The following is a 12,729-nucleotide window of genomic DNA, read 5'->3' as shown; positions in this document are numbered from 1 at the left end:
CTGGGGCTGAGGGCGCTGGGGAGGATATGCCAGCCAATCAGCCCCCCAGCCCGGTGGACATGGGCTTCCTGTTCCCCTCTGCATGAGTCCACAATCTCCAGATCCTGTGGGACCCTCCTGCAGCAGCACTAAATCTAGTGCCCCCAAAGGATGGTGGGGTCTCTGGGCTGGAAGAGCTTTGCAAAGTGCCCCGGGCCCCGTGTCTCCTGGCGTTGGGGTTGCCACCTCCAGCCTCCTTCCTTAGGGTCACCCCACTGAGAGGACAGGTCCCTCTGCAGAGTGGTGTTGCAATTATTGGGACCGCCTGGAGGATGAAGGGGAAGGGGGAAAAAGTAAGGAGACACAAGCCTTAGTGCTTCCCAGGTGGTGCTGGTGGCAAAGAATCCATCTGCCAGTGCAGGAGACGTGGGAGAAGCGGGTTCAATCCCTGGGTCGGGAAGATCCTGGGATGTATTCTTATTGACAACCCAGAAACCAGATTTGCCCTAAGGCTCTGGTTGCCCAGGTAACCAGAGCGGGCATGAAGAAATGCTGCCACCTTGTGGTCATTCCCCGTAACAAGCACTTGAAAACCGGGGCTACTGGGCTCGGCTCTAAATGACACCAGCCCTAAAGAAATCTTCCGGGTAAATCACATGTAGAGAACTCAAAACAGGGCTGACTTTCAAGAAGCCACTTTCCAGAGGTTAACTGTACTCCCCCGTAGAAGGTAAAAAGCCCATGGAAAGATACTCATCATCAGTAAGTAGTGAAGAAATGCAAATTAAAACTACCATGAGCCATCTTCTCACACGGCTTAGAACGGCCATCCTTGAAAGATCTTCGAAGCTTAAGTGCTGCTGAAGGCAAGGGGAACAGGGAACCTTCCTATGCCGTAGGCAGGGTTGTAAATGGGTGGGTGCAGCCACGAACGAAAATATCTGGAGGCTCTTTGAAACACGAAATAGAGAGTTACCACGTTTTCCAGCAATACCACTCCTTGCTTTGATCTGGAAAAAATCCTAATTCCAAAGAATATGTACATTTCTATTTTCAGGGCAGCACTGTTCACAATAGCCAGGTCAGAGCATTAACCAAACATCGACAGAAAAATGAAGACTAACTGGCCCATCTGTACAGTGGAATACACTCAGGAAAAAAAAAAAAAACTACCATGAGCAGCAGCATGGATGTACTGAGAGATTATCACTGAGGTATGAGACCAAAGGCAAACATCCTAAAATAGTACTGAAAGGTGGAAGCCAGAAATTCATGCAAATGAAATAATTTGCAAATAGAAACAGACTCAGAGTTAAAAAACCAACTCATGATTATTTTTTAAAACGTTGCAGGAGGGATACACTAAGAGGGATTAAAATGCTCACATCACTACATATCAAACAGGTCATCTAAAAGGACCAACTGAACAGCACAGCAAGTTGAAGGAAACACACTGTGATAACCTTCATGGGAAAAGATCCCCCAAAAGAACAGCGGTTCATCTATTTATGACTGAATCAAGTTCCTGTACACCTAAAACGTAGTCGCAAATCAACTCTGCTGACCAAAATACACCTGTTCTCAACAAAGTCCTGGGATAGGTCCTGGAAAAGAATTCAAAACAGGGCAGATGGTCAAGAGGCCAACGTAACTTGTTAATAGCCAGGACAGAGGACAGGGAGGAGGGTCCTTAAACAAGCAAAAAGAGAATGAAATTACAACACTCCCTACCCATTTAAAGAAAAACTCCAAATTAGTTAAAGAACTAAATGGAGAGACAATTACTCCCTACAATTAGAGGAAAGCATAGGAAAAACAGGCTTTGACATAAATCACAGCAAATTCCCTCTGGATCCACCTCTTAGTATAATGAAAAATAGAAATAAGAAAAACTCAGCAAGGGATCTTATTAACCTTAGAAGCACTTACACAGCAAGGGAAACCATAACGAAAGAAAATGGCAACCCTCAGAGTGGAAAAAAAGTTGGCAAGAAAATATATCAACAAGTAATTCATCTGCAAAACAAGCAAACGGCACATGCAGCTCAACACATACACACACACTCACACACTCACACTCTCACACACACACTCACACACACACACTCACACACACACACTCACACACACCACAGAAATGGGCCAAAGATCTAAATGGATATTTTTTCAAAAAGTGTATCCAGGGAGGGAGGTGGGAGGGGGTTCATGTTTGGGAATGCATGTAAGAATTGAAGATTTTAAAATTTAAAAAATAAAAAACTAAAATTAAAAAAAAAAAAAACAAAACAAAACAAAAAAAAGTGTATCCAGATCGCTATAAGGCACATGAAAAGATGCTCAGCATCCCTAATGATTGGAGAAATGGAAATCAAAACGACAATGAGGTATCAGCTAAAATCACTGAGAGTGAGGATCCTCCAAAAGATCTACAAAGATTAAACTCTGCCAGGAGCAGGGGGAAAGGAATCCTTCTACCCTGGGGGCAGGGATGTAAATGGGTAAGTGCGGCCAAGAAGGAAAACATGGAGATTCCTTAAAACACTAAACATGGAGTTACTAACGCCCTGGAAGCCAACTCCTTGCCATAGATCCAGAAAAACTAAACAATTTAAATGATATGTGCTTGTACCCTTATTTTTAGGACAGCACTATTGACTATATTGAAGACAGAGTGTCAAACAAAATGTCCATCGATACAGAAATGAAGGTAACTGGTCCATCTAGACACCGGAATACATTCAACCAGCAACAGAAGGAGAAAGTGGCATTGGTAGTAGCAGGATGGACCGAGGGGACGTAAGGAAAACACACCTCTCCTCAACTCGCGTCCTCGGGTGGGTCTGGGGAAAAGAATTCAAAACAGGGCAGACGGTCAAGAGGCCAATCTTGAGAGGCTGGATTTAATCACACTGTTTTTATTTTTGTTTTTAAATCAAATGGAAACCTTTCAACATGAAGCAATTTTAGAGAAATTCAAATAAAAACGACAACTAGGAATGAGCTAGTCTCAGTCAGAATGGCTAGTGTGAAAAACTCTACAAACAGTAAATGCTGGAGAGGTTTTGGAAAAAAGAAATTCTCCTACCTTGAGGCTAGTAACCTCAATTATTAGCAGCCAGAGCAGAGGATCCTGTGGAGGCTCCTGAAACAAGTGAAAAGTCAATGAAATTGCATCTCTCCCTAACCTCATCCAGAAAAGAAGCTCCAAATCAATTAAAGAACTAAATGGAGGGATGGATACTCTAAACTTCTTGAGGAAAATATGGGCAAGACAGGTTTTGAAATAAATCACAGCAAGTTCTTGCTTTCCCTCTTAGGATAACAACAACAACAACAAACCCTCAACAAAAGTAACCTCATTAACCTCAAAAGCTTTAGCACAGCAAGGGGAACTCTAAATGAAAGAAAAAGACAACACTTAAATTGGGAAAAATGGTTATACTTGATTGGGAACACGTGTACACGTATGGTGTATTCATTTTGATGTATGGCAAAACCAATACAACATTGTAATTAGCTGCCAATTAAAATAAATAAATTTATATTAAAAACAAAAATAAAAAACAATTTACTCATCTCCAAAAACATGCAAACAGTTCATTCAGCTCAACATCAAAAATCAATCAATAGAAAAATAGGCCAAAGGTCTAAATAGGCCTTTGTCTTCAGCTGGCATCCAGATGGCCATAGCACATGAAAAGATGATTCCCATCAGTGTTGGAGAAATGCCCATCAAAGCTGCAGCGTGGTATCAACGCACACCCCTCAGAATGGCCATCTTTCAAAAGCTCTACGAAGTTTAAATGATGCGGAAGGCGAGGCAAATAAGTCTTCCTACACTGTGGGCGGGGACGTAAAGGGGCGGGAGTGGCAATGAAAGAAAGAAACGTGAAGATTGCTGCTGCTGTTGCTGCTGCTGCTGCTGCTAGGTGACTTCGGTCGTGTCCGACTCTGGTCATAGCAAACACCCTCTTCCAACAACACAAAAGAAGACTCTACACATGGATATCACCAGATGATCAACACTGAAATCAGAGTGATTATATTCTATGCAGCCAAAGATGGAGAAGCTCTATACAGTCAACAAAAACAAGACCAGGAGCTGACTGTGGCTCAGATCATGAACTCCTTATTACCAAATTCAGACTGAAATTGAAGAAAGTAGGAAAACCACTAGACCATTCACAAATGACCTAAATCAAATCCCTTATGATTTTACAGTGGAAGTGAGAAATAGATTTAAGGGCCTAGATCTGATAGATAGAGTGCCTGATGAACTATGGAATGAGGTTCGTGACATTGTACAGGAGACAGGGATCAAGACCATCCCCATGCAAAAGAAATGCAAAAAAGCAAAATGGCTGTCTGGGGAGGCCTTACAAATAGCTGTGAAAAGAAGAGAGGCAAAAAGCAAAGGAGAAAAGGAAAGATATAAGCATCTGAATGAAGAGTTCCAAAGCATAGCAAGAAGAGATAAGAAAGTCTTCTTCAGCGATCAATGCAAAGAAATAGAGGAAAACAACAGAATGGGAAAGACTAGAGATCTCTTCAAGAAAATGAGAGATACCAAGGGAACATTTCATGCAAAGATGGGCTCGATAAAGGACAGAAATATTATGGACCTAACAGAAGCAGAAGACCTTAAGAAGAGGTGGCAAGAATACATGGAAGATCTGTACAAAAAAGATCTTCACGACCCAGATAATCATGATGATGTGATCACTCATCTAGAGCCAGACATCTTGGAATGTGAGGTCAAGTGGGCCTTAGAAAGCATCTCTACAAACAAAGCTAGTGGAGGTGATGGAATTCCAGTTGATCTCTTTCAAATCCTGAAAGATGATGCTGTGAAAGTGCTGTACTCAATATGCCAGCAAATTTGGAAAACTCAGCAGTGGCCACAGGACTGGAAAAGGTCAGTTTTCATTCAAATTCCAAAGAAAGGCAATGCCAAAGAATGCTCAAACTACCGCACAATTGCACTCATCTCACATGCTAGTACAGTAATGCTCAAAATTCTCCAAGCCAGGCTTCAGCAATACATGAGCCGCGAACTCCCTGATGTTCAAGCTGGTTTTAGAAAAGGCAGAGGAACCAGAGATCAAATTGCCAACATCCGCTGGATCATGGAAAAATCAAGAGAGTTCCAGAAAAACATCTATTTCTGCTTTATTGACTATGCCAAAGCCTTTGACTGTGTGGATCACAATAAACTGTGGAAAATTCTGAAAGAGATGGGAATACCAGACCACCTGACCTGCCTCTTGAGAAATCTGTATGCAGGTCAGGAGGCAACAGTTAGAACTGGACATAGAACAACAAACTGGTTCCAAATAGGAAAAGGAGTACGTCAACGCTGTCTATTGTCACCCTGCTTATTTAACTTCTATGCAGAGTACATCATGAGAAACGCTGGACTGGAAGAAACACAAGCTGGAATCAAGATTGCCGGGAGAAATATCAATAACCTCAGATATGCAGATGACACCACCCTTATGGTAGAAAGTGAAGAGGAGCTAAAAGCCTCTTGATGAAAGTGAAAGAGGACAGTGAAAAAGTTGGCTTAAAGCTCAACATTCAGAAAACGAAGATCATAGCATCTGGTCCCATCACTTCATGGGAAATAGATGGAGAAACAGTGGAAACAGTGTCAGACTTTATTTTTTGGGGCTCCATAATGACTGCAGATGGTGACTGCAGCCATGAAATTAAAAGACGCTTACTCCTTGGAAGAAAAGTTATGACCAACATAGACAGCATATTCAAAAGCAGGGACATTATTTTGCCGACTAAGCTTTGTCTAGTCAAGGCTATGGTTTTCCAGTGGTCATGTATGGCTGTGAGAGTTGGACTGTGAAGAAGGCTGAGCGCCTAAGAATTGATGCTTTTGAACTGTGGTGTTGGAGAAGACTCCTGAGAGTCCCTTGGACTGCAAGGAGATCCAACCAGTCCATTCTGAAGGAGATCAGCCCTGGGATTGCTTTGGAAGCAATGATGCTAAAGCTGAAACTCCAGTACTTTGACCACCTCATGCAAAGAGTTGACTCATTGGAAAAGACTCTGATGCTGGGAGGGATTGGGGGCAGGCGAAGAAGGGGATGACCGAGGATGATATGGCTGGATGGCATCATTGACTCGATGGATGCGAGTCTGAGTGAACTCTGGGAGTTGGTGATGGACAGGGAGGCCTGGCGTGCTGCGATTCATGGGGTCGCACAGAGTCGGACATGACTGAGCGACTGAACTGAACTGAACTGAACTGAAGATAACCACCATGGTGTGATCACTCACCTAGAGCCAGACGTCCTGGAATGCGAAGTCAAGTGGGCCTTAGGAAGCATCACTATGAACAAACTAGTGAAGATGATGAAATTACAGCTGAGCTATTGCAAATCCTAAAAGACAATGCTGTTTAAATCCTACACTCAATATGCAGGGAAATTTGGAAAACTCAGCAGTGGCCACAGGACTGGAAAAGGTCAGTGTTCATTCCAATCTGAAAGAAAGGCAATGCCAAAGGATGCTCAGACTACTGCACAACACCAATAAAGTAATCCTCAAAATTCTCCAAGCGAGGCTTTAAGAGTATATGAACTGAGAACTTCCAGATGTTCTAGTTGGATTTAGAAAAGGCAGAGGAACCAGAGATCAAAAGGAGGGGAACCCTGAAGGAAAAACAAAATAACCCTCAGGAGAAAAAAATGTTACAACCAAGGTGAAAATAAGGAATTCATCCGCAAAACACGCAAACCACCCATGCTGTTCAGTTAAAAAAGTGGTGGAGGGCAAAGATCTAAATGGATATTTCTCCCCAGAAGACATCCAGGTGGCTATGAAACCCAAGAAAAGATGCTCACATTGCCAGTTATTAAAGAAATTAAAATCAAAACTACAAGAACATCTCACCTCACCCAGCTCAGAGTGGCCTATGTCCTAAGGTTTACTAACAAAATGGCAGAGAGGACGTGGAGACACGGGAAGTCTCCTACAATGATGCTGGCAATGTAAGCTGTTAACAGTCAGGATGGACAGGGAGAAGCTTCCTTAAACAAGGGGAAAGGGAAAGAATTACATCTCTCCCTAACTGCTTACAGAAGAAAAAAATCCAGATAGCTTGAAGAGTTAAATGGACAGAAGATTACTCTAATCCTCTTGAGGAAAATATAGGCAAACACACTTTGACATGAATCACAAGAAGTTATTTTTCAATCTATGCTTAGAATAATTAAAACTAAAACAAAACTTTAAAAAGGCACCTCATCATCTAAAAAGCTTTGCACTGCAAGGGCAACCTAAAGGAAGGAAAAAGACAGCCTTCAGAATGGGAAAATAAATGTTTGCATCAGATGTTTAAAATAATGAATTCATCTCCCAACATGCAAACTGCTCATGCAGCTCATGATAAAGCTGCAAAACAAAAACAACAACAAAAAAAAAAAAAAACCAAAACCCTATCAATCCAATAGAAAAACCACAAACATCTAAATGGATGTGTCTCCAAGGAAGGCATGCAGATGGCCATAAAACACATGAAAAGATGCTTAGGATCACTTTTAGAGAAACGCTAATCAAAACTGCAATGAGGTATCTCCTCAAATCTCACAGAATATCCATCTTCCAAAAGGTCTACAAAGGAATCCTCTGCGTCCTACAAAGGTTAATTGCTGCTCAGGGAAAGGGTCACAGAGAATTCTCCTATACTGTGGGCGGGAGTGTAATTGAGTGGGTGCAGCCACAAGGAAAAGAGTATGGAAATTCCTTAAAACACTAAATATAGACATACCACATGATCTGGCAAGCCCACTCCTTGCCTTACACCCAGAGAAAATCATATTTAAAATGATAGCTGCACCTCAAATTTCAGGTTAGTGCTATTGACAATATCTAAGACAGAGCATCCACCGAAGTTCCATCTATAGAGAAATGAAGAGTCAGGTGTCCATCTAAACACTGGCATGCACTCAGCCATCCAAAAGGATGAATGAATGACATGTTCAGGAGCATGGGTGGACTGAGAATTCATCATACTCAGTGAAGTCAGAGATGAAAGAAGAAGTATCTCTTAGAGGGGGAATCTATACATTTATACAGTTTAACTAACTATAAACAGAAACAGACTCACAGACTTAGAAACCCAACTTATGACTTAAAAAAAAAATAATGTAGTGGAAGGGAGACATTGAGAGGCTGTGATTAAAAAAACACATCGATTACCATATAGATAATGCCAGTGGACCTACCAAATAGCACAGGGAAGTCGACTGGATACACAGAATAGACATACATCTGTGTATAACTGAATCATGTTCTCGAAAACCTAAAACAAACAAAACAGAAATCAACTCTACTCCGATGGAAAATAAAAATTAACCAAAAAAGGGAAAAACAGAAAGAGAAATACCAAGGGAACATTTCATGCAAAGATGGGCACAATAAAGGACAGAAACAGTATGGACCTAACAAAAGCAGAAGATAATAAGAGAGGTGGTAGAAATACACAGACGAACTATACTGAGTTTCCCCTGTGGCTCAGCTAGTAAAGAATCCGCCTGCAATGCAGGAGACCTAGGTTCGAACCCTAGGAAGGTTGGGAAGATCCCCTGGAGAGGGAAAGGTTACCCACTCCAGTATTCTGGCCTCGAGAATTCGACAGACTGTATAGTCCATGGGGTCACAAAGAGTTGGACACGACTATTAAGGAGAGGTGGTGAAAATACACAGATGAACTATACTAAAAAAGATCTTATCACCCCAGATAATCCCGATGGTGTGACCACTCACCTAGAGCCAGAAATCCTGGAGTGAGAAGTCAAGTGGGTCTTAGGAAGCATCACTATAAACAGAGCTAGTAGAGATGATGGAATTCCAGCTGAGCTATTTTAAATTACAAAGGATGATGCTGTTAAAGTGCTTCATTCAATATGCCAGCAAATTTGGAAAACTCAGTAGTGGCTACAGGTTGGAAAAGGTCAGTTTTCATTCCAATCCCGAAGAAGATCAATGCCAAAGAATGTTCAAACTTCTGCACAATTGAACTCATTTTACATGCCAGCAAGGTAATGCTCAAAATCCTTCAAGCTAGGCTTCAACAGTATGTGAACTGAGAACATCCAGATGGATAAGCTGGATTTAGAAAAAACATGAACAAGAGATCAAATTGCCAACATCCACTGGATCAGAGAAAAAGTAAGAGAATTCCAGAAAACATCTACTTCTGCTTCATTGACTATGCTAAAGGCTTTCTGTGGAACACAATGAACTGTGGAAAATTGTGAGAGAGATGGGAATACCAGACCACCTGACCTGCCTCCTGAGAAATCTGTATGCAGGTCAGGAAGCAACAGTTAGAACTGGACATGGAGCAATGAACTGGTTCCAAAGTGGGAAAGGAGTACATCAAGGCTGTATATTGTCACCTGCTTATTTAACTTACATGCAGATAACATCATGCAAAATGCCAGATTGGATGAAGCTCAACCTGGAATCAAGATTGCCAGGAGAAATATCAATGATCTCAGATATGCAGATGACACCACCCTGATGGCAGAAAGCAAAGAGGAACTAAAGAGCCTCTTGAAGAAAGTGAAAAGGAGAGTGAAAAAGCTGGCTTAATACTCAAAATTCAAAAAGCTAAGATCATGGCATCCAGTCCTATCTCTTCATGGCAAATAAAAGGGGAAACAGTTGTAACAGGGAGAGACTTTATTTCCTTGGACTCCAAAATCAATGCAGAGGGTTACTGCAGCCATGAAATTAAAAGGTGCTTCCTCCTTGGAAGATAAGCAATGGCAAACGTAAACAGCATGTTAAAAAGCAGAGACATTACTTTGCCAACAAAGGCCCATCTAGTCAAAGCTATGGTTTTTCCAGTAGTTATGTATGGATGTAAGAGTTGGACCATAAAGAAGGCTGAGTGCCAAAGAATTCATGCTTTTGAAGTGTGGTGCTGGAGAAGACTCTTGAGAGTCCCTTAGACAGCAAGGAGATCAAACCAGTCCACCCTAAAGGAAATCAGTCCTGAATATTCACTGGGAGGACTAATGCTGAAGCTGAAACTCCAATACTTTGGCCACTTGATGGGAAAAGCCGACTCATTGGAAAAATCCCTGATGCTGGGAAAGATTGAGGAAAGGAGGAGAAGGAGGTGACAGAGGATGAGATGCTTTGTTGGCATCATCAACTCAATGGACATGAGTTTGAGCAAGCTCTGGGAGTTGGTGAGGGAAGCCTGACATGCTGCAGTCCATGGGGTCACAAAGAGTCGGACATGACTGAGCGACTGAACAACATTGTGGTCTCGGGAGAGAGGAAGGCATTGTAGAATGTGAAAAGAGTCCAGGATGTGACTTCCCAAAAAACTTTATAGAAAGCACATTTACTGTAGTAGGCAATAGTTAAAACCCAGATCCTAAGATCTCCATCAGAATAACACTCAGTCAAAAGTAAGAGTTGACCTCTGTCCTTATGAGGAAGGCAGCATGATTTTATACCAGTAAACTGAGAGAGTGACCTCTAGTCTAGAGCGAAGGAGGCAGAGAGCTCAAGAAAGAGGAAGGTTAGAATCATGTGGGTCATCAGGAAGCTTTCTGTCTATTCTCACCAACTCCCATTTATCCCTCAAAAGCAGAGATAGAAAACTCTTTTGTAGGACACAGACAATTCCAGGAGACAGTCTACAAGTGAAGGAACCAAAATCCCGAGGGTTGATAAGGGATTCTGGAAGGCAGCTGTTCTCACCGAGAAAGCCATGTTCCCATAGTTCTCTATCATCAGGTCCCTGTACAATTCCGGCTGACCGAGGTCCAGGCACTCCCACTCCTCTTGAAAGGCTGTTGCTGAACCACAGAAGACGCCGGGATTCTTGGCCTCTGAAGGACAAGAATTCGATTCGTGGCCAGAGACCAAGCTTGATCAGTCAGAGCTTTTGTGTAATAGAATTTTATTAATCTCTTCAAGAAAATTAGAGATACCATGGGAACATTTCATGCAAAGATGGGCTCGATAATGGACAGAAATGGTCTGGACCTAACAGAAGCAGAAGATATTAAGAAGAGGTGGAAGGAATACATGGAAGAACTGTACAAAAAAGATCTTCACGACCCAGATAATCATGTTGATGTGATCACTCATCTAGAGCCGGACATCCTGGAATGTGAAGTCAAGTGGGCCTTAGAAAGCATCACTAGGAACAAAGCTAGTGGAGGTAATGGAATTCCAATTGAGCTGTTTGAAATCCTGAAAGATGATGGTGTGAAAGTGCTGCACTCAATATGCCAGCAAATTTGGAAAACTCAGCAGTGGCCACAGGACTGGAAAAAGTCAGTTTTCATTCCAATTCCAAAGAAAGGCAATGCCAAAGAATGCTCCAACTACCGCACATATGCACTCATCTCACATGCTAGTAAAGTAATGCTCAAAATTCTCCAAGCCAGGCTTCAGCAATACGTGAACCGTGAACTCCCTGATGTTCAAGCAGGTTTTAGAAAAAGGCAGAGGAATGAGAGATCAAATTGCCAACATCCGCTGGATCATGGAAAAAGCAAGAGAGTTCCAGAAAAACATCTATTTCTGCATTATTGACTATGCCAAAGCCTTTGACTGTGTGAATCACAAGAAACTGTGGAAAATTCTGAAAGAGATGGGAATACAGACCACCTGACCTGCCTCTTGAGAAATCTGTATGCAGGTCAGGAAGCAACAGTTAGAACTGGACATGGAACAACAGACTGGTTCCAAATAGGAAAAGGAGTATGTCAAGGCTGTCTATTGTCACCCTGCTTATTTAACTTCTATGCAGAGTACATCATGAGAAACACTGGACTGGAAGAAACACAAGCTGGAATCAAGATTGCCAGGAGAAATATCAATAACCTCAGAGATGCCGATGACACCACCCTTATGGCAGAAAGTGAAGAGGGGCTAAAAAGCCTCTCGATGAAAGTGAAAGAGGAGAGTGAAAAAGTTGCCTTACTGCTCAAGATTCAGAAAACGAAGACCGTAGCATCCGGTCCCATCACTTCATGGGAAATAGATGGAGAAACAGTGGAAACAGTGTCAGACTTTATTTTTCTGGGCTCCAGAATCACTGCAGATGCTGACTGCAGCCATGAAATTAAAAGACGCTTACTCCTTGGAAGAAAAGTTATGACCAACCTAGACAGCATATTCAAAAGCAGAGACATTACTTTGCTGACTAAGGTTTGTCTAGTCAAGGCTATGGTTTTTCCTGTGGTCATGTATGGATGTGAGAGTTGGACTGTGAAGAAAGCTGAGTGCCAAAGAATTGATGCGTTTGAACTGTGGTGTTGGAGAAGACTCTTGAGAGTCCCTTGGACTGCAAGGAGATCCAACCAGTCCATTCTGAAGGAGATCAACCCTGGGATTTCTTTTGAAGGAATGATGCTAAAGCTGAAACTCCAGTACTTTGGCCACCTCATGTGAAGAGCCGACTCATTGGAAAAGACTCTGATGCTGGGAGAGATTGGGGACAGGAGGAGAAGGGGACGACCGAGGATGAGATGGCTGGATGCTATCACGGATTTGACGGACTTGAGTCTGAGTGAACTCAGGGAGATGGTGTTGGACAGAGAGGCCTGGTGTGCTGCGATTCATGGGGTCGCACAGAGTCGGACACGACTGAGTGACTGAACTGAACTGAACTGAAAGTAGAAAAGAGATAGAGAAAGCTTCTGACGTAGACATCATAAGGGGGCAGAAAGATCGCCCACTCACTAGTGTTAGCAAGGGAGT

Source organism: Ovis aries, chromosome 14 (assembly GCF_016772045.2).
Source record: "Ovis aries strain OAR_USU_Benz2616 breed Rambouillet chromosome 14, ARS-UI_Ramb_v3.0, whole genome shotgun sequence".
NCBI classification, from domain to species: Eukaryota; Metazoa; Chordata; class Mammalia; order Artiodactyla; family Bovidae; genus Ovis; species Ovis aries.
The sequence above is the reverse complement of the archived record's forward strand: the minus strand, read 5'-3'. Positions refer to the sequence as shown.